Source organism: Leptinotarsa decemlineata, unplaced genomic scaffold (genome assembly GCF_025532065.1).
Source record: "Leptinotarsa decemlineata unplaced genomic scaffold, Ldec_3_MD MMD2_tig00000090_RagTag_RagTag, whole genome shotgun sequence".
Lineage (NCBI taxonomy): Eukaryota > Metazoa > Arthropoda > Insecta > Coleoptera > Chrysomelidae > Leptinotarsa > Leptinotarsa decemlineata.
The window spans coordinates 2,343,603-2,364,069 of NW_027412541.1; the positions used below are offsets into that span (position 1 = coordinate 2,343,603).

At 35.8% G+C, this 20,467-nt stretch overlaps 2 long non-coding RNA genes across 3 annotated transcripts in view; one reads left to right on the forward strand and one right to left on the reverse strand.

Moving 5' to 3' along the window:
* Window positions 1–20,467, reverse strand: part of LOC141481180 (uncharacterized) — a 65,776-nt gene that overhangs the window by 8,449 nt on the left and 36,860 nt on the right. The window contains exons 2-3 of one of the 2 annotated variants that reach the window (XR_012464792.1): window positions 19,418–19,526; window positions 16,219–16,429 (exon numbers count right to left, since the gene is read on the reverse strand). This is a non-coding gene — a long non-coding RNA (uncharacterized lncRNA). The remainder of the gene's footprint in view (window positions 1–16,218; window positions 16,430–19,417; window positions 19,527–20,467) is intronic. The other variant, XR_012464791.1, reaches the window with a different exon arrangement.
* LOC141481181 (uncharacterized) lies at window positions 1,327–19,721 on the forward strand. Its single transcript, XR_012464793.1, has 3 exons — window positions 1,327–1,479; window positions 16,282–16,454; window positions 19,394–19,721. It is a non-coding gene; the product is annotated as an uncharacterized lncRNA (long non-coding RNA).

Genomic DNA, 20,467 nt, shown 5'->3' on the forward strand with positions numbered 1-20,467 from the left:
AATCCACCCGCTAATATTGATAATTGGAATGAGAACATTATGGGTATACAGGGTGTGTCAAGAAAGAGGTTATTGTTTTTACGAAGGCTTTGAACACGGTAATACTGGGATTGAGAGGTAGCGGCAGCGTTGATAACGTATGAATATTTTGAACACGATCAATTTATTGCGATATCGGTTAACGAGTGCGTTTGAATAATAGGTATACGGGATGTGTCAACAAAGAGGTTATTGTTTTTACGACGGTTTTCAACACGGTAATATTGGCATTGGGAGGTATCGTAGCTGCATTGATAACGCAAAGTCGAGCTTGGAATGAGAATATTTGGGTACACCGTGCTGAAAATTATATTGAATACTGGAGGTGTACAGCTTCAAATAGAAAGCTGTCATGAATGTATACAGGGTGTGTAGTGTTGAAAACACCCAACGTTAAAGGAAAGCTGTCATTTAGGTATAAAAGGGGTGTGTACAGCATTTGAGAAAAAACATAGCACTCAGCGTTAAAGAAAAAACATGGCGGCAGACATTGGGCGAAATATACTGTGTCTGTGTGTTTGTGTGTGTGTAGTGTTGTCGAGAAGTCATAAGGTGTGAATCAAATGTCGTGTAACGCTTTCGCGTATCGTTTTCCATAAAAGCGTAACGTTTTCTTAATTAGCGTAACGTTTTTTCGCGTAACGCTGTCTCGTATCATTTTCGTAAAAAGCGTAACGTTTTCCTAAATAGCGTAACGTTTTCGTGTAACGCTTTTCGTGTAGCGCTTTCGTAAAAACATAACGTAACGCTGTTAGGTAAAACAAAATGACAGGTCACCAAGACGTGGTAAAATATGCTATAATGGGAGTGTTTCAATGTGTGGTACCAATGAAAAACATACTTATTTTATATTTTCAAAAGTGTCGGGAAGTTACCTGTTGTTGAGCTAACGTTTGAGGGGGGTAACGAAGTAATCACCAATGTCATTTCAAAATACGTTGTTTGTTGTGTGTGCGTGCTATAGGAAGTCAAGTGCAGTTTTGTGATAGGACCCAGACGCGAAGATTTGTCGCAACATTCTATTAACCAATTTTCAAAATTTCTTATTATATATAGAGCGTGTGTTTAGGGGGAAATTTTTGGTGGCGTACACAATTATGTCGACACCCAGAATAAGAAACAATTTTTGTGTACATGATGTCATCATCATACAACTACTTGTCACAACTTGTATGGGAAGTGTAGAAATTTCAGCATTTTCATTACTATTCGGTAAATGGATTTCGTACAAAGTCCTGATGCCCGACCATGTATTTACACTGTGCCATATTATTAAAAATTAAACCGTGTTGGCTGGCGTTTGATAAGAAATCCGTTGGGTAGCGCGTTATCTTAAACCTATTGTTGAGTGTGAAAATTATGGCATTTCATTTTGTGCGCGAGTTTTTGTAAAGAATATATTCATGTGGTAAAAGTGAAGAGCACAGAGGATAATTTGAGGTGAGTTAGATATTATATTTATTGTAATTAAGTTACCCACGTTCGTGAGATAAATTGAGGTATGGGAATATTTCAGAAATTTAAATCATTACCAATGTCGGCCAATGTGGAAACCAAAATATTTTGAACGTTACAATTATAACTATTTAAATTGATTAATTGAGATTTTTGTATCCCAAGTGTGGATAATAATTGAAAAGTTGTTGAAAAACAACAAAAACTATGAAAAACAATCAATTAAAAGGTGTTTTTATGATAATAATTAGTCTTTTGATTGGTTTATTTGAATTTGGGCGATAGTAACAATAACAAGGTAGGTAAAGGTATTCAAAATCGCACACTATAAATTATAACATTTTCTATATTTCCAGTACATTAATTCCAATACAGAGTGACAACAACAACGTTTCCCAAAAAGTTTTAAATTATACAACAAAAAAATGTTGAGGTGTACAATTTACAACATTTCTTCAATAATTCCCATACAAAATTATACAGAGTGACACCAACAAGCCTTATAAATCGGTTTTGAAAATCTCGCTATAAAATGTCAAAGGTAGTGTTGTAAGAATTATAATATTTTCTATATTTCCAATACAATAATTCCAATATAGAGTGACGACAACAACAACAGCAGCAAGTTTTGTAAAAAGTTTAAAAATTATACCACAAAAATGTTAAGGTGTACAATTCACAACATATTTTCAATAATTCCAAAACAAAATTATACAGAGTATCGCCAACAAGCCTTATGAATCGGTTTCGAGAATCTCGCTATGAAATGTCTTAGAATGTAGTATTGTAAGAATTATTACATTTTCTCTATTTCCAATACAATAATTCCAATACAGAGTGAGAACAACAACAGAAATTTTTGTAAAAAGTTTCGAAATTACACCACAAAAATGTTAAGGTTTGCAATTTACAACATTTTTTCAATAATTCCAAAAAAAAATTATACAGAGTGATGTCAACAAGCCTTATAAATCGGTTTTGAAATTGGTGATGACATAGTGTTCAGGATTCCTTCAAATATTTTTTGTTGTTATATACTCGTCGGGAGCGTTTTCGTTAATAACCATGTCTAATAAGCTTGCTCATACGTCCAGGATTATTTTCGATTTCTTCAGCACATAAGGTAACCCCCTTTTTGTCATAGTAATTTGAATATATTATTTTTTCTGTTGCTCTGATATACAATCGGAGGGCCAACCTGAAGCTTTTTGTTTGATTCTCAAAAACTTGTAAATATATTCATAAAATAGGCCACTTGACTTGGTACCAGGATCATATTGTACAACTTCGTATTTCTAGTTTTCATAGATGTTCATGATCATTTATCACCCAAGTACCAGAGGTAGCTCGTTCTTCTTCACAAATGTGAGTACATTCAACAGCCATATGTTCACAACTCGATCATCAAAAAAAAAAACATCAATTTACCACTCATTTTCACCGGTAATACGGGGTGATATAGATTTTGAGGAGAAAAAACTTTACATTTTATAATACCATCAACGTCATTCAAATTCAAAGTATTACATTCTTCCCCAACAAAATCTTCCGGGTGTCCTAGAGGGTACTTTTCGCATTTATTTATGAACGGCTACAGGCTGCACACATCGACGTACTTGATTTTTTCATTTTTTTCACATTTGTAGTATAGTTTCGTAGCATCAGTTCGGTCACCATAGAAAGCATCACGGGGATTTAAAGGTAATTGAGCTAGGATGGTTTTCGGTGAAAATGCGCAATTCTGGATTTTTCTGTAGCTCTTTTCGAAAAGAACACTCCCTTTTTTCTATGACTTCATAGCCAAGTTGTCGCAAACGTGCAGTTTTCGCCAAGGTTGCCTCAAAACGCATTTCTATAGTAACGGTAGGGTCTTCGAAAGTATGGTCATTGCGTTTGTATTTTATACATTTAGGAAGGACATCCGTGAAAATAACAGCCATGATACTCGAAAATTTGTTTTGTCGCCTCACAAAAACCTTTCACTTCCAAATTGAATATGGATGCTTCAGACCATCGACCAGCATGTTGAATCTTGATACTTTTATTTCTCTTCTCCCACAACAGCCATTGGGCGGCTATTTTCGACTGATTGTCACACCATCTATATCCATTTTTAGGTATAAGCCCCATGGGGTCGGGTTTCAGAAACTTTCTCCTGAATATTTTGTTACACGTCCATGGCAATGTAATGGCATCTATGAAAGGGCCCACGCCGCCTTCTTGTATCATCAGTTCTCTGAACTTGAGACACGCTCGAGACAATATATCCACATCACTTTGACAATATTCCACCAGTTCTTTCTGAAAGTCAAAGACATAAACCCGTCCAGATAATTGTTTGTGCCATTCAATGAGTTGTTTTTTAGGATCCTTGTCTTTTTCTAGACTGGTTGTATAATTGTTTGATTCTGGGTCATAATATTCTAGAGCAGGTACTGGTCCAACATAATTCCTGTTTTCAGCTTTATTGAAAAAGGTTTGGAAAGTAACCTTTCTTTACACCATCCAACCCAGAAGCATTGGGTAATTTAGCTAAAGGCATCATGAAATAATTGTGCGAGCCGATGAATTTAACATTTTCCTCAGACATCAACAACAGTTTCATTCTCCACACACATTTGTGTGGAGTAGTTTTGAATTCTTTGCATAGTTTACAAAAATGTTCCCCACAAACATGTTATCTGTTTTTAGGAACCTTTTTAAGGCACTTTTCGCAACACCTTATCTGCTCACAGATCTTGGCAGTTTTATGATTGAAAAACATTCTTGGCCTTGAAACCTCTGTTAGAGACGGTACATAATATTTTCTTTTCGTTGGGGCAAGGTGGCGATTGCTTACACGCTGGACAAGTTTTGTTACACTTGTGTTCCTCCTTATGTTCGACGGGTACGTGGCATACTTCACAGTAATAGTTACAACAGTCAGCGAAACTAATTCATTGTATTCATTGTAGTGGTTATTGTGATGTAAGAGGTTAATTTTTTTAGCCCCACCAACTCCCTCGTAAATAACAGCTCGCCCTTTATTTCCATATTCATATACTGTGATTGGGTAATCTGACAAATGATCCTGAAATTTTTTGAGTTCGCTTATGCCGCCACCCTCTTTAGGTATCTCTACGCCACTCTTTTTCAGCAAATCTAGGGTACAACACGTTCGCACATTCATGATTCTCCGGTGTTTTGCTTATCTGGGGCTTTGTCCTCATAGGCTTTAGCAACCACCAAAGCTCTAGCAAGGCAAAGATGGTCATTATTTTTAATCACTATAATTCCCTTGCCTATTTCCTTCCTATTTCCCTTGCCTATTTCGAGCAAAACGTAAAACCGACTCGGTCCGTAACTTCTGCATCTTGTTTTACTTCTTGTACAATATCTTTTATTCTGTTTTCCGTCCAAATGACGGAAAACAGAATAAAAGCGCAAAACGCAAGCGAAACATAAGTGGAACCACCTATTGGTGTGACACCCAAGTCAACTTGCCAAGTTTTTATGTCAGTGTTGGTGGTTTGACCAATCAACCGACAACTGCGGTAGCAGAAATTTGGGAAGCTAACCTGTAATGCCATCGGAAAACGAATCCACATGTTTCTAGATATGATATGAAATCTAGAAAGGTTAATGCAGTCAAGCTGCTGGAAAATAATTCCATGAAAATCAAAAAATAAATAGATAAGTACTTTTTGATCATTCCCATATTGATTTCAATTTAAGAGCCACCGGTAGACAGCTGTTTCAGCCTATTGGGCATCGTCAGTACCGGGCAGGTGGTACTGACATGTGGATTCATTTTCCGATGGCATTTCAGGTTAGCTTCCCAAAATTTCTGCTACCGCAGTTGTCGGTTGATTGGTCAAACCACCAACACTGACATAAAAACTTGGCAAGTTGACTTGGGTGTCACACCAATAGGTGGTTCCACTTATGATTTGCTTGCGTTTACGCAGCTATTTTTATCAAGTACTTTCTTGGTTTTTCTCATTTTGTCTTCAATCGAGGACCGCCTGCCCGGTACTGACGATGCCCAAAACGCTGAAACAGCCGTCTACCGGTGGCTCTTAAATTGAAATCAATATGGGAATGATCCAAAAGTACTTATCTATTTATATTTTATATGTATAAATATATATATATATATATATTATCGCCGTTTAAAAATGAATCTCGGTGCAGACAGGCAACTATTTTTCAAGTTATCACTTGTGGTTTTACAGCGATAAAATATTCTCTAGAATTTATTCCGGAAAATATTATGCATGTTGTTGTTGTATGTAATTGATTATAAATTTCAAAAACTCATTTTGTGTTATGATTTTTTGATTCCGGACCAGTTTATCAAGTAGGGTATGGTCACATCGAAAGTTGAGTGTTGGCTTGGTCCATTATAAAGGGGGTTTCTGTCAAAGTTTCGGTTAATACGACGAATTTATTTCACACGAGGTGTGGTCGCATCAAAAAAGTTGGGAATGACGACACGGATTACAGGTTTTGACAAGTTCAAGGTGAATATTTTGGTGTTTTCTGTGACCTATTTTTCGATTATTCCAATCAAAGGTTTTATTTGTTGTGAAACCATTTTTAGGTTGTTAATAATTTTTCAATATTCTACAACTTTGTGGTTCAACTATTAAACATTTTCCGACTTTGTATGGGTATTGAATAAATATATACTGTTATTATTTCCTGGGTGAATACTATACATGAGTTACTACAAATTAGCTGCTTCGGGAAAAACTTAATGTTTTTTACTTTTTGTTAGAATATAATGTCATTTTACCGATATTTCCAAATTTTTATTTATAGATATATACATGTTCAAAATTAATATTTTATGGAAAAATGGCGTTTTTGTTTGTTTCACATTCATTTTAGTAATTCGAAAGACTTGTAGATAATTGAAATTTCCAAAAAGTCACTTGTTACTTAATAGAAAAAATTTCATTGGCAATTATATACATTTGGCAAATTTTTAAGTTATGTATCTGTAGTTTTCCAACCCCAGTGTTTTAGTAATACATATTAAATTATGTTTTATACAATAGGCTTTTCATATATTTTTGTTTGAAGTTTTAGTAATTCAAAATCATGAAATCACTTAGTTTATAATATCAATTTTCAACTTTTCCTATAACTTTTGTGATTCAATTATTATAAGTTGAATAAATAAGGATTAAGGAATTAATCCTTACTTATCCGTAACGATAGATACGACGAGAACGTTGCAACATACATCTATCAGGTTAGGTGGGAACAAAAAAGGATGGAAAAAAGGATAGGTTTGGAAGGGTTGAGAATTACTCTCTTCATGTTTTTTTTTGCAAGGGGTGGCGATAAGCTGGAAAAACAAATTGTGAATATAAATTTTAGTTATTGGTGGTTAATAACTAACTTATGTCTGGGGGTCTATCAAGCCAAGAAGGTCACCTCCTTCCGCTATATATTCTTCACAGCTCTCCCCTGACACCTCCGTACATTCTTCACTATCCTCCTCCACAGATGTTTTTTCTTCAATAGAAATCTCTGATGATGATGTTGTTGTTGGGTCTTGTGAACTGAAAATTGGGAATGTGACTCGTAAAGCTCTGGAGGCCCTATTATGTCTGTAAAACATCATCCTCACCGCTTTCTAAATCGACCTCCGCATCCGACACCCCCTCACGTTCTTCCCCTTCTCTTAGGGGTGTAGGTGCTGAAAATTTGTTATTTGATCAAATTCAATGAATCTTCATTTGTTTACTGTCTAAAAATACACACCCCAGAAAATTATATACTTAGCCCTAGCATCATTTGTAGGTGAAGGTGGTGTTGAACTGAAAATTGTTATTAAATCATATTTCATATTTTCTTGATCCATAATTTACTGCGTCTTCACAATAAACGAACGTCAAAATACTTACTTCATGTCATGTGATGAGATGCTTCCCCAATATAGCTTCGGAAAAAACTTCAAAACAATTATAACAGGCAGAGAGGCATGGAAGGGAGGACCTCCAATAAATGCAGGGATTGCCTGTTACACAGACGGCTCAAAAACTGAAGAAGGTGTAGGAGCAGGAATCTATATAACTAAACCAAAGACAAAAGTCTCACAAAGCTTAGGTAAAAAAGTGACGATATTCCAGGCAGAAACAGCAGCAATACGTCACTGCGCAGAAGAGTTACTGAGGCAAGAATTTAAGTAAAAGACTGTTGCAATATACTCTGATAGCCAAACAGCTATAAAAGCAATTAGCTCCATGCAGGTCAATTCCAAACTGGTCTGGAACTGCCTAAAAAAGAACTAGGTGCTCAAAACATACTGTCGTTAGCCTGGGTACCAGGTCACACAGGATACAAGGGCAACGAAGAGGTTGATTCACTAGCACGAGAAGAAGCACAATGCTCCCCCATTGGCCCAGAACCCTTTTGTGGTACAGCAATAGTGCTGCGAAAAACTTGTAACAGCAATTGGAAGGTAAAACAATCTCAAAAATGGTGGAATAAGGCACCGGGTATGAGACAGGCCAAGGAGTTCATTAAAGAGCCATCGCCAAAATTCACGGAGTACTTACTAAGTCTGAATAGGCGATCAACTAGAGTTCTGGGCTATTGACGGGACACTGTAGACTCAACAAACACGTGAACAACATCGGACTGGCAGACACAGCCCTATGCAGGCTTTGCCAAGAGGATGAGGAAACCTCCGTACACATACTATGCTATTGCGAAGGTCCGTCAAGGATAAGGTTTGCAACATTAGGGGAGGAAAAACCACAACCCTCTCAATATATGGGGAACTTGAGGTCTGGCCTATGGAGTCCAGTTACAGGGACGGGCCTAAACAAGGAACTCTAGCATACATGAGGGCACACACAATAGACCTGCAAAGGTCGCAGTGTAGTGGCTGTTCAGCACAGAAGCCCCATATTAATCTAATCTAATCTACTTCATGTCGACAAAACAAAAACAAAAAATAAGTTTTCATATGTAGAGTCCAGAAGAAAAAACTACCCATTTAACTCCGGTTCTCTAAGTTCAATGGAAATTGTAAAATGTTTATGTACTGTTCGTACAGCGATTACTGCAAACCCCAACAACAATGCGATTTATTGGCAAAAACATTTTTACTTTTTATTGACGTTAGTACATTGGTAAAAATTGACAACTCTTGTGACAGAAATAGTATTTTCAATATAAAAAAATATTGCAGGGTAGTTTGGTACAAAATTCAAAATAGATTTCTCAACATTCTCCCACCTGAGAAATATTATTATTCGTAATATTATTTCTCACATAATGTCAAGTATTAAATCCGGCAGGTTTTTTCTAAATTCTGCCACTACGCGTTTTCATAACGGAATCGGGTACGCTGCTTTTTGAATTCACTCCCGCACTATCAACTTCTTCAACTGGAAGACTTGGCAACTGGGATTTTTCTGCAACATGTTCCGATAGTGATTTCACAGAAACATCCGGATCCAAGCATTCCAAAGGATACATCTTCTGTACTGGTTGAAGAATTTAACCATTCTTAGTTTGAACCCGAACCAGGCGAACTACACCATCTTTCCCAGGTAAAAGTTCAATAATTTGACCCATTGACCACTCAATGCGCTTCTGATTATCGTTACCCACCAGAACAATCTCACCAAGGAAGAAACTTCGTGATATTTTATTTGATGCAATTCTCAGCGTTCCCAAATATTCATTTCTAAAACGTCGACGCAGATCATCTCTCAATTTCTGTTTGTATCTCATTTACCGACAGAGAGACTTTCTGTCTATTTGATCACAAGCAGGCATACCATACTCGTCACTGAGATCATTTAAAAACATAGCAGGAGTCAAGGCAACCAGATCTGCTGGATCGTTAGATACATAAGTAATTGATCTACTATTTACTACAGCTTCACACTCGTAAACCAAAGTTGTTAAATCTTCATAGTCCAGGGAAGCCCGACGCAACACTTTTCGAAGTGTTGTCTTTATAACACCAACTAAACGTGCGGCTGTCGGAGGGTTGAAACGCCAAGTAATGCGTTGTGACAAACACTGTTCCGGAATTTTAGACTAGTCAAGTTTTCCAGAAGCATTTTCTAGACCAACGAAACATCTACCGTTGTCACTATAAATTGTCTTAGGCCGACCTCTGCGAGCAACGAATCGTCTCAAAGCCAACATAAAAGCATTAGTTGACAACGAAGTAGTTAGTTCGAGGTGTACCACACAATAAACAGCACAAGTGAATAGATAAATGTAATAAGCTTTGTCTCCGTTTCTCAAAAACAAAGGTCCAGCAAAGTCGATACCTGTTATTTCAAACACATTGGCATTGCGAACTCGATTGATTGGTAATGGTGGGGAGTTAACAGTCAACTTTTTTGCATTGAATTTCCTACACGAGAAGCATTTAACAATAACAGATCGAACGGCACGACGTCCATCTAGTACCCAATACTGCTTTCGAAAAATGCCCATCAATCCTTGAGTTCCTACATGACAGGATCGTACGTGCTCCTGAAAAATGATTTGATGAACTGTAGGATGTTTAGCAGGAAGTAAAATAGAATTGTAGTCTGTACAAGATGATACTCTAGATTTAAGACAAATCAACCCCATTTCCATCACAGAAAGGAGACAGATTGATGATGGTTTTATCCTTTTCTTTGTCTGGAAAAGTTTCTCTTTGAACAATTTTCAAAATGAAGATTTCAGCGGCGTTTAATTCCTCGCAAGTCAGTGGTCCACAATTCCGGCAAGCTTTTTTAGTTTTCAGATTGAATATAAATATAAAGTAACTCTAGCTTTGGAATTGTAAACATTTTCCCTTTCTTCTGTTTAGGAGCCAATCTAGACTTGTCTTCTAGGAGATGGACATATACTTGTTGATTCTTAACAACACGTAGAAATATAACTGCAAAGTAGGCTGTGTTACTGGCAAATGACTAGAGCAAATGACATTAGAAGTTGGAGCAATATCTACTCATCTAGGTATAGCTATTTCTAATAGACTAGGCAGTTCATGAAACCAATTTCTAAATTCAACAGATGTGTCTTCATCTAAGGCCTCGTACCAGGTAAGGTTCTTATTCCACAATTCTGGTAACAGCAATTTTGGAACTCATGTAAAATGTTCAATTGTTGCTCCTAAGAGAAAAGGGCTGCTATTAACGTCAAAAACAACTCTACGATGGCGAAAAGTCAACTCATTTCCATCTTGATCAACCCATAAGAAGCGAAGAGAATCTCGATCTCTCTCGTGAAGACTAATTTGCAAGAATGCCTTACCGATGTCTGAAACAACTCCAAACTTGTATTCTCTAAATTTAAGCAAAATTGACGGAATCAATTCAATGTAATTTTAACCTTTTTCCAAACAATCATTCAAAGAAGGCTTGTCTTCTTCATGAGCAGACGCATCAAACATTGGCCGGATCTTTGTTGTAAGGCTATTTTCTTTTATGACTGGTCTGTGAGGCAGATAATGGATGCCGCTTTTGTCATGTTCAGATGAAATTATCTCAATTATTCCTTCCTCTAGCCACCCTTTGAAGACTTGGTCATGAGATCGAACAAAGTTTTGATTCTGTAATTTATGAAGAGTATTGTGTAGTCTCTTTTTGGCAAGGTGATCGTTTTCTGAAAGTGATGGGTGACCATCAATCCAAGGTAACCGGACCTCATAACGACCTTCTTTGTTAATTGTCACGGTGTCTGAAAAAATAACTTTGGCGACTGATACCAATTCCTCCCATGTTCTCAGTTTGCTTGGTTCTTCAATACCCAATACATCAAGATCCCACCCACAAAGAACTGATTATGAAATCCTTCACTAGAAACGACAAGGTTGAGCTGATCAAAGAATTAGCTTTGTTCAGATTGTTGTGCATTGGTATTTTTCCAAGAAGAACCCAACCGAATGAAGTTTCATAGGCTACTAGACCATTGGATAATGAGTGACGATTTCCTGTGAAGATTTGTCCGACTGAATCAGCACCAATCAAAATCTCAATAGGTCCAGCAGATCCAATGTCTGACAACTCAATATTGAGATCTCTGAGTTCTTCAATCCATGGTCCAGAACAGACAGGCGAAACCTCACTGCATATTATTGGTTGGTCTAAAACCTCTAAATTATATGGATAATATGGATTATTTAATTTGACCACATACCATTCATGAAGTCGTTCATTTTGAGAGCCCTCAAATAAACAATTTTTCCTTACCCACTGATTGGCATCCCAATTTCACAGCAGTTGACTTAAGAATGTATGATCGTTGAGAACAACTATCGATCACAGTCCTCACTGTTAAGGTTCCTTGAATAGAAACAACAGCTGGAGATAGACTGGCTTTTATTTTCTTTTCACACATTTTCGTTATCACTTTTTACATACAAGTACAATCCATGGACAAAGCATCTAGGTACAGTAAGTAGCAGAAATAACTACATTCATGACACTCACGTACTTTGACCCATTAGCACCAAATATGTTCACTCTCATAGTTTGCAAAAATACATAGGTTCGTGAGTTGTTCTAGGTGGCTAGAGATTTGTTAATGTTAGGATCCACCTCTGGTTTCTTACTATGATCAAGAGTATAGAGAGATTCCTTGTTACTAGGCAAATCAGGGCACATTATTACCAGATGAAATTTTTGACAGATAGCACTTCTAGGATGTCCACGACATCTTTTTGTATGTATGTATGACCAGTTTTCAGGCATATAAAACAAAGTTTGTTACTGTTCAAAATACGTTTCTTTTGCTCCAAAGACATCTTCTGTGCCTTGAAACAGTGTTCACCAATGTGATTAGAACAATTTTGCGGCGGTGGGTACCGGTGAACTCACATTTTTCTTAGCCGAAGAGTTCGAAACAGTTCTCAATAGTTTAGAATTGGAGTTACCTTGACCGACGAAACCAAAACCCTCCGAAGCCAATGTAATAAGCTGCTCGTTTTCAACTTTGGTTTTCAGAAACTTCATGAGGTTTTTGAGACGAGTGTCTAACTTTCCCGGACCTGACCCCGTTGAGACATTTGTAGCACTTCCTGAATTTTCAGGTTCAAATCGATGCGGGAAACGTTGCACTGCTCTCAATAAATCTTGAGGTAAGCATGATTCAATGAGAGGAAAAAGCATCGCAGAACAATTATCTGATGTAATAATGCCTAAAGTCTCTAACGCTTGAATCTGTGTCTCGATCTGGTCATACAATATTACCAATTCAAGCTTAAATTTAGATGTAGCATTACACAAAACCAACTCCAGCTATTCTCTGATGTAGACCTCAATTTGAAGATCTTCTCTGCCAAAACGAGATAACATGGCGTCGATAATATGATGATAATTTTCTACAATAGCTGCATAACTCTCTACAGTTGCCTGAATCAAATCAAGTTTATCGACGGCCTCGATATCTCTGGCTACGTGGATCTTCTTAAATTGAGACCAGAATGGTAACCAGTTTCGAATGTCACTATCAAACTTTTTAAATTCAATTAAAGGTAATTTGAAACTACCTGTCTACCTGTCATGCCGACGTGAAAACATTCAATATTTGCATCATCGATGTATTCTACTTCATGGGTTTCCTTTCTGAATATTTCCTCATATTAGAGTTTTAGGGCTGCAAACTTCCTTTTGTAAGAGTCACAATTTGCCATGTCCGCCAATAACTCATCCTCGGTAGTATCACTCTGCAGGAAGTCCTAGAACACTTTATCATCTACAACTTGTAGGTTCTCCATCTTTGCTTGAATTAGGTCGTATTATATATGTATCTGCTGATTATCGCGTGATGTTGCTGACATTAACTTTTCGAGATCAGATGTTAGTAACGTAAATGATCTACGTAAAATGGAACGATGCTTTTCATTACCTTCCATACTTTTACTTCGGAAAGAACAGCAAGAACTTGAAGGGTAATCTAAACAGTCCCAATGACAATAATTGTCCTGACACGGTCGCCAAAAAATGTAGAGCCCAGAAGAAAAAACTACCCGTTTAACTTCGGTTCTCTCAGTTCAATGGAAATTGTTAAATGTGTAACTACTGTTCGTACAGCGTTCACTGCAAACCCCAACAACAATGCGATTTATCGGCAAAAACTTTTTTACTTTTTATTGGCGTTAGTACATTGGCAAAAATTGACAACTCTTGTGACAAAAATAGTATTTTCAATATGAAAAAATATTACAGGGTGGTTCGATACAAAATTCAAAATAGATTTCTCAACAACATATATTGAAGATCATGTTTGCAAAAATAATAATAAATAATTGATTTTTTGGTTTTTATATATACTCGAACTCGATAACCACCACCTTGTCCACACACACACACACACACACACACACAAACACAGACACTGTATATTCCGCCCAATGTCTGCCGCCATGTTTTTTATTTAACGCTGAGTGCTATGTTTTTTCTCAAATGCTGTACACACTCCTTGTATACCTAAATGACAGCTTTCCTTTAACGATGGGTGTTTTCAACACTACACACCCTGTATACCTTCATGACACCTTTTTATTTAAAGCTGTACACCTCCGGTATACAATGTAATTTTTAGCACAGTATACCCAAATATTCTCATTCCAAGCTCGACTTTGCGTTATCAATGCAGCTACGATACCTTCCAATGCCAATATTACCGTGTTCAAAACCAACCGAACTCGCAATACACATATCTATCAACTATTCGCATTCACTTTCAATATCCCTCGCTAGCGACGAGATTATACTCAAAGGCTACCACACCAAACGTCCCGCGTTTAACTCCCCAACAGAAAACTTTTCCAAAACGTATTATGTTACCTACTATGTCTAGTCTGTCTACCTATACTGTGTCTAGCCTGTCTGCCTATACCCACGGGTCCTCAACACTACACACGCTGTATACCTTCATGACAGCTTTTTATTTAAAGCTTTACATCTCCGGTATCCAATGTACCAACAAAAATTGCGAACAAGCTGTCGCCTCCAAAAATCCTGTCTACTGGCAGTGGTGCAAAAATCCTAGTGGCGACAATCGAACTAGGTTTGTTAATGATCGCAACAGCTGCAAAATTAGAATAAATGAACGCAAAGAACTTTTATTTCTAAGGCCTTTGACACCGTATGTGGCATGAGGGTTTGCTAGCCAAACTTCGATGCTATAGCTTTTCGGATCATTTTTCGTGTATGGTTCTCCAGCTTCCTGAAAGAACGTTCCCTTCAAGTGGCCGTGGATGGATATATCTCGAATACATTTATCATCAACGATGGTGTTCCCTAGGTATCCATATTGTCTTAAACCCTCTTTTTATTGTATATCAACCAGTTGGAAATAGCGAACAATCCAATATATTGCTTTTCAGATGCCATCACGCTTGTCTCGTAATTCCATTTGGATACCAGACATTAGCTGCGGAAGCACATCTTCACTGGAAGCAGGAGGTTGCATATCTTAATGAGAAACTAGAAGTGATTTCGAATTGGGATGAAACTAACCAGGTTAAATTCAATGCCACAAAAAGCCAGGAACAATCATGTCGCTGGGATTGCAAAGTCTGCTTCGGAACACTGTCCCGAATCAGAAAACTATACACACCTCAGTAACTTTTGGTGCTTTATAAAGCTCAGATTAGACCTTCTTTGGAGTATTATTCTCATGTATGGAGCTCCGCCCACAAGCATTCCCTGAAGCTGCTGAGCTAATTCACAACGCTTGACGTTTTGGAAAAAAGTCCAAGGCAGTATTCGTTTCAAAATGTTCTTGTAGGACGAAACTGCAGTAACGTTAGGTACGAATACAAGTGGTACAAAAACATAGAATTGTTATATTCAACACAGTGGGGAAATGTGAGTATGATGAAATTTCAAAAACGGTCCCACGTAAAGCATACTATTCCTCTAGTGAATATACTAGAACAAAAATTACGTTCTCGCGAGTCGCGTTTCGCTAATCAAGTTTAGCATCCTCAGGAGATCATTATGAGTGAATTTTACTAATACCTATGTTAGTGTTTTTATATGCTAGTGACCTAACTATTATCTATCAGTATTACTTAACGACACTGGTTAGTATCACCTAACCGGTTGAGGTTTGGTTTCAAAAATCAAAAACTCATTCCAAAATTTCAGGACAAACCAACCCACGCCTATATCAAATCAAAATACAAATTAAAATCAACTTCCAATACTATTAGCTATTCAACCCAATCCAAATTTCAACAAAATGAGTACGGAGAGATCGTCTCAATTAAGGTCTCCTCGATAATTAAACAGATGACAATAAAAAAAGATGAATTTTCGAGAATATTTATGTTATGAAAATCATAGAGCTAGTCTCCAACACATTAAAATTTCTAAAATTCTCAGACACTGATTTTTTTTATTAGTCGCCCGCGAATCGATTTCAAACACAGAATTCCCAAATGATAATAATATATCATCAAACAAATGATATATCAAACATCGGAAACTGAAACCCTAACGCAATCATTGAATTTGGGCTCAACTTTAATTTTCCAGAACAAAATTTCATGTGAAAAACTCTCCCAAAAATGTATTTCATTTCATGGACGCAATCAATCAACATTACAATACAATTTACCAAAGTCCAAAACAGTGACCGACAAACTCAAACTATTTTTGGAATAAACTTAAAAAGTTGAAATATGTGTTTTGAAATAATATGAAAACTTCTGTTGAATAATTATAAATGACAATTGTTCAAAATGAATATACCACTTACAATTTCGTTACGTAGAAAATCTCACTTATTCGAATGATTTACCATATTCAGCAACTGTTTCAGCTCGAATGAGGACAACTACTCATAAATTTCCAAAATTCAAATGTAGTTCAGCAAGCTAGATAAGGAAGGGGCGGTATCCGGTTTTTTAGCGTCAGTGGTTCGTTTTATATTCATTCAATCGATCGCTATGTAGAACGGTGTTTCTAGCCTACGATGGAATCACACGTTGAAAGGTAAGACCTCGTTAGTAACAAGTAAGTTGATTTTTTCGAAGTCATCTTTTTAATAATAACCTAAAAAAATAATTCTCTCACATAGATAATTGGGTTTTCAAACAAGTTCACTCCCTCATTGCATAATCAATCGTACTTAATTGAGTTTATACAGTAACATAACCCCGACATAGGTATATACAGTGTCACCGATAAAGTCCGCATCAAATGGGAAACTTTTTTATTTATCGTTTTATGTGAAATTTGATTTTGGCAGTAGATTTTGCTTAAGAAATGATGTCAAATGGCGTCTACAAAATAGGTCACGTGATTTCCTTAACCTGTCAAAATTGACATTTAAAAAAAGAAACATCGAAAAATGACATTATTCTTCAAAATATCCAAAAATATCAAAGGATAAAAACATTTTCTTTTGTAATTTTATACCCACACACCAAGTTTCAAACCCAAGTATTTTATATTTTCACTATTTTTCCGCACTCCTGCTTTTTCTACTTATCAAAATTTAAGCACACCTGTACTAAATCATTTATTTTAACTAAACTCGTCACCGAATTTCTTTTTTTGTAATATTATAATATTTTAAGAGCCTCTTTGATATTAAAAACAAATTTTGAAAAATAAAAGTTGTCAAACTTGATGCAAAGTTCATCTAGTTTCAACGGGGCTTTCAAAACTATACAGTAATTGAGTTTTTTAATGAGCAAATGGCCTCACAATATGAATTAGAACAAAACGGAACATTAGGAAACATCATTCAATAAAAGAAAAAAACTCATAGTATTTACATTTACCTACTCCGCTAACAACACTAATTTAAAAAAACTGGGTAGGATGCGAAAAAATATGAAACTACATAATGTGTTTTAGAAAACGTCACTGTCACTGAATAAATTAATGCCCGTTAGTTCAATGTAATGTATGAAAATTAAAATAATATGTTATCTTTACAAGAAAAAATTGAAATTGTGCTAATTTGTGGTGAAAACACATTGCATCGACAAGTGGCTGATATTTTTAACGCAAGACATCCTGGTAGACATGTACAGCAATCCACTGTAAGTAGGATTTTAAAAAAATTTAAACTGACTGGTTCAGTTGAGAATACTTTTGAAAAACGTCATAATCCATCACGCAATAATGATGAGGTTCAGTTGGCTGTCTGCCTGGATGTTATCGAACAGGGAAAATCAAGTATTACCAATATTGTAGATAGAACTGGCGTTAAAAGAGAAAGCGTAAGAGCAATTTTACATAAAAATAAGTTCAAACCCTACAAACCCAAATTTATAAATACCTTAAAGGAAAGAGATTTCGATGTTCGACTAGATTTCTCTTTCTGGTACCAAGGAGAAGTAGAATTGAACAGAAAATTTCCTTACAAAATCCTATGGACCGACGAAGCTACCTTCACATCGAACGGCGTAGTCAGTTCCCAGAATTGTAGGTGGTGGGCTCAGGAAAATCCTCATTTTGTGATAGAATGTCGGGACCAATATTCATTTGAAACAAATGTGTGGTGCGGTGTTTTAAATAATCAGGTAATGGTACCATTCTTTTTTAGACACAATTTAACTTCTCAGGATTATTTGCAATTTCTAAATACTGAGATCAGTGATATAGTGGACAATATGCCGGTTGAAATAAGACACAGTCTGTGGTATCAATGTGACGGGGCTCCTATTCATAGTTCAAGACAAGTCAAAGAGAAACTATTAGAAATGTTCAGGGGCAAAGTTATTGGGCGAAATATGGAGCAAATATGGCCGCCTAGGTCGCCAGATTTAACCCCACTAGATTTTTTCTTGTGGGGTTACTTTAAACAAATCGTTTATAAACAAAGACCTTTTCGTGACGTGAATCACCTAGAAACTGTTATTAGAAACTCTATTTTAAACATAAACCCTGTGAGTATCAGCAACTCAATAAAAGATGTATCAAGAAGGACAATTATCTGCATAGAACGCGATGGAAGACATACAGAAATGTAGTGTATTTAATGTCGTGAGTCTTTTTTTCGTGTTTTTTTGCTATTAGGTATAGGTACATGTTTATTTTCAGTTCCTTTTAATTAAGATTAAATTCTACTGTATTTTTTGTTAAAAAAACAATAAACACTCCAAGATATTGTTTCCTAATGTTCCGTTTTGTTCTAATTCATATTGTGAGGCCATTCGCTCATTAAAAAACTCAAGTACTGTATAGTTTGGAAAGCCCCGTTGAAACTAGATGAACTTTGCATCAAGTTTGACAACTTTTATTTTTCAAAATTTGTTTTTAACATCAAAGAGGCTCTTAAAATATTATTATATTACAAAAAAAGAAATTCGGTGACGAGTTTAGTTAAAATAAATGATTTAGTACAGGTGTGCTTAAATTTTGATAAGTAGAAAAAGCAGGAATGTGGAAAAATAGTGAAAATATAAAATACTTATTATGGGTTTGAAACTTGGTGTGTGGGTATAAAATTACAAAAGAAAATGTTTTTATCCTTTGATATTTTTGGATATTTTGAAGAATAATGTCATTTTTCGATGTTTCTTTTTTTAAATGTCAATTTTGACAGGTTAAGGAAATCACGTGACCTATTTTGTAGACGCCATTTGACATCATTTCTTAAGCAAAATCTACTGCCAAAATCAAATTTCACATAAAACGATAAATAAAAAAGTTTCCCATTTGATGCGGACTTTATCGGTGACATTGTATATGATGTCAATTTTATGATACGTATGATATCAATGATATCATATGATAAGTAATATTTCTTTTCAATATCATGTACGCAAAACTTCTCATCAAAAATAGAAAATGAATTACAAATTTCAACAAGACCGAATTACAAAGAATTTTCAATAGTTACCATTCAAACGATCATATGATTTCCAAAAATTTAAAAGTTACTGGTCAAATTTAATTATCCATTACATATTTTCCAGAACGTTCGACATTCTAGTACCTACCGGTATCTGCAGATTACTTCTTGAAGAAACGTTCATAGAAAAAGTGAATGCCAGCCATGGAGATCCACGATTTACTTTCGCCCCAGGATGAGTTTTCCCTCTCCTAGAACTGTAATTATTGATATTGGTCATAGTTGAATTAAACAATTTCAACACGATATTCAATTATTTGCAAAAATGATTGGATTTTATCTAGATTTTTCCGAAATATCTAGTTCAAGACTTCACGAAGTATTCAATTTGTAGTCAGTAGGATGATCAAAGAAATTTCATCCCAACACCAAACCGTTATTTTAGCACCTCGACACGTGTTTCGACCACCAAGTGATCATCTTCAAGGTGATCGAAACACGTGTCGAGGTGTTAAAATAACGCTTTGTTGTTGGGATAAAAGTACAGTTATATTCATTACTACACCAAAGGTTCCAAACAGTGCATCACAAATTAAAGAAGTCTCAGAAACAGTTTTTTTACAGTCAATGTATACGCAAGCACATGAATAAAAATAAATAGTGATCATTATTATTTTTCAATACACTCTCCATGCTTTACGTAATGAAATGAACTCACTGAATTTTACGGGTAACGTACTATTTTACATATGTAATACTTTAGAAATAAGCCAGTAAGTTTTCAAGTTAATGAACAACAGTAATTTTCATTATCACAATAAAGCATAATAAAAGGAATCGGCTACTCCCAAAATTAACAGGGCAAATGACATTTTGATGGTATGCTGCGTCAGACCAAGCCTTCTGGATCAGTTAGTTAACGAGGAGGGAATCACGAGATTACTCACTTATATCAACATTTCACTTGTAAGCTACCTAATGACAGATGGATAATTTGGTTATAATTCAAGGATAATGACAATTATATAGCAGTTTTGTAAATTATTGACCTGGCAGTTAGTAGTTCTTTCGAATTTGAATGCAAAAAATATGAACCGTCTGTAACAGGAGAAATGGGTGTATTTAGAATTATCAATTAGGCAAATCAAGTTTCAAGATATTTACAATTAATCGTACATAGTGACAAATTTAATCTATT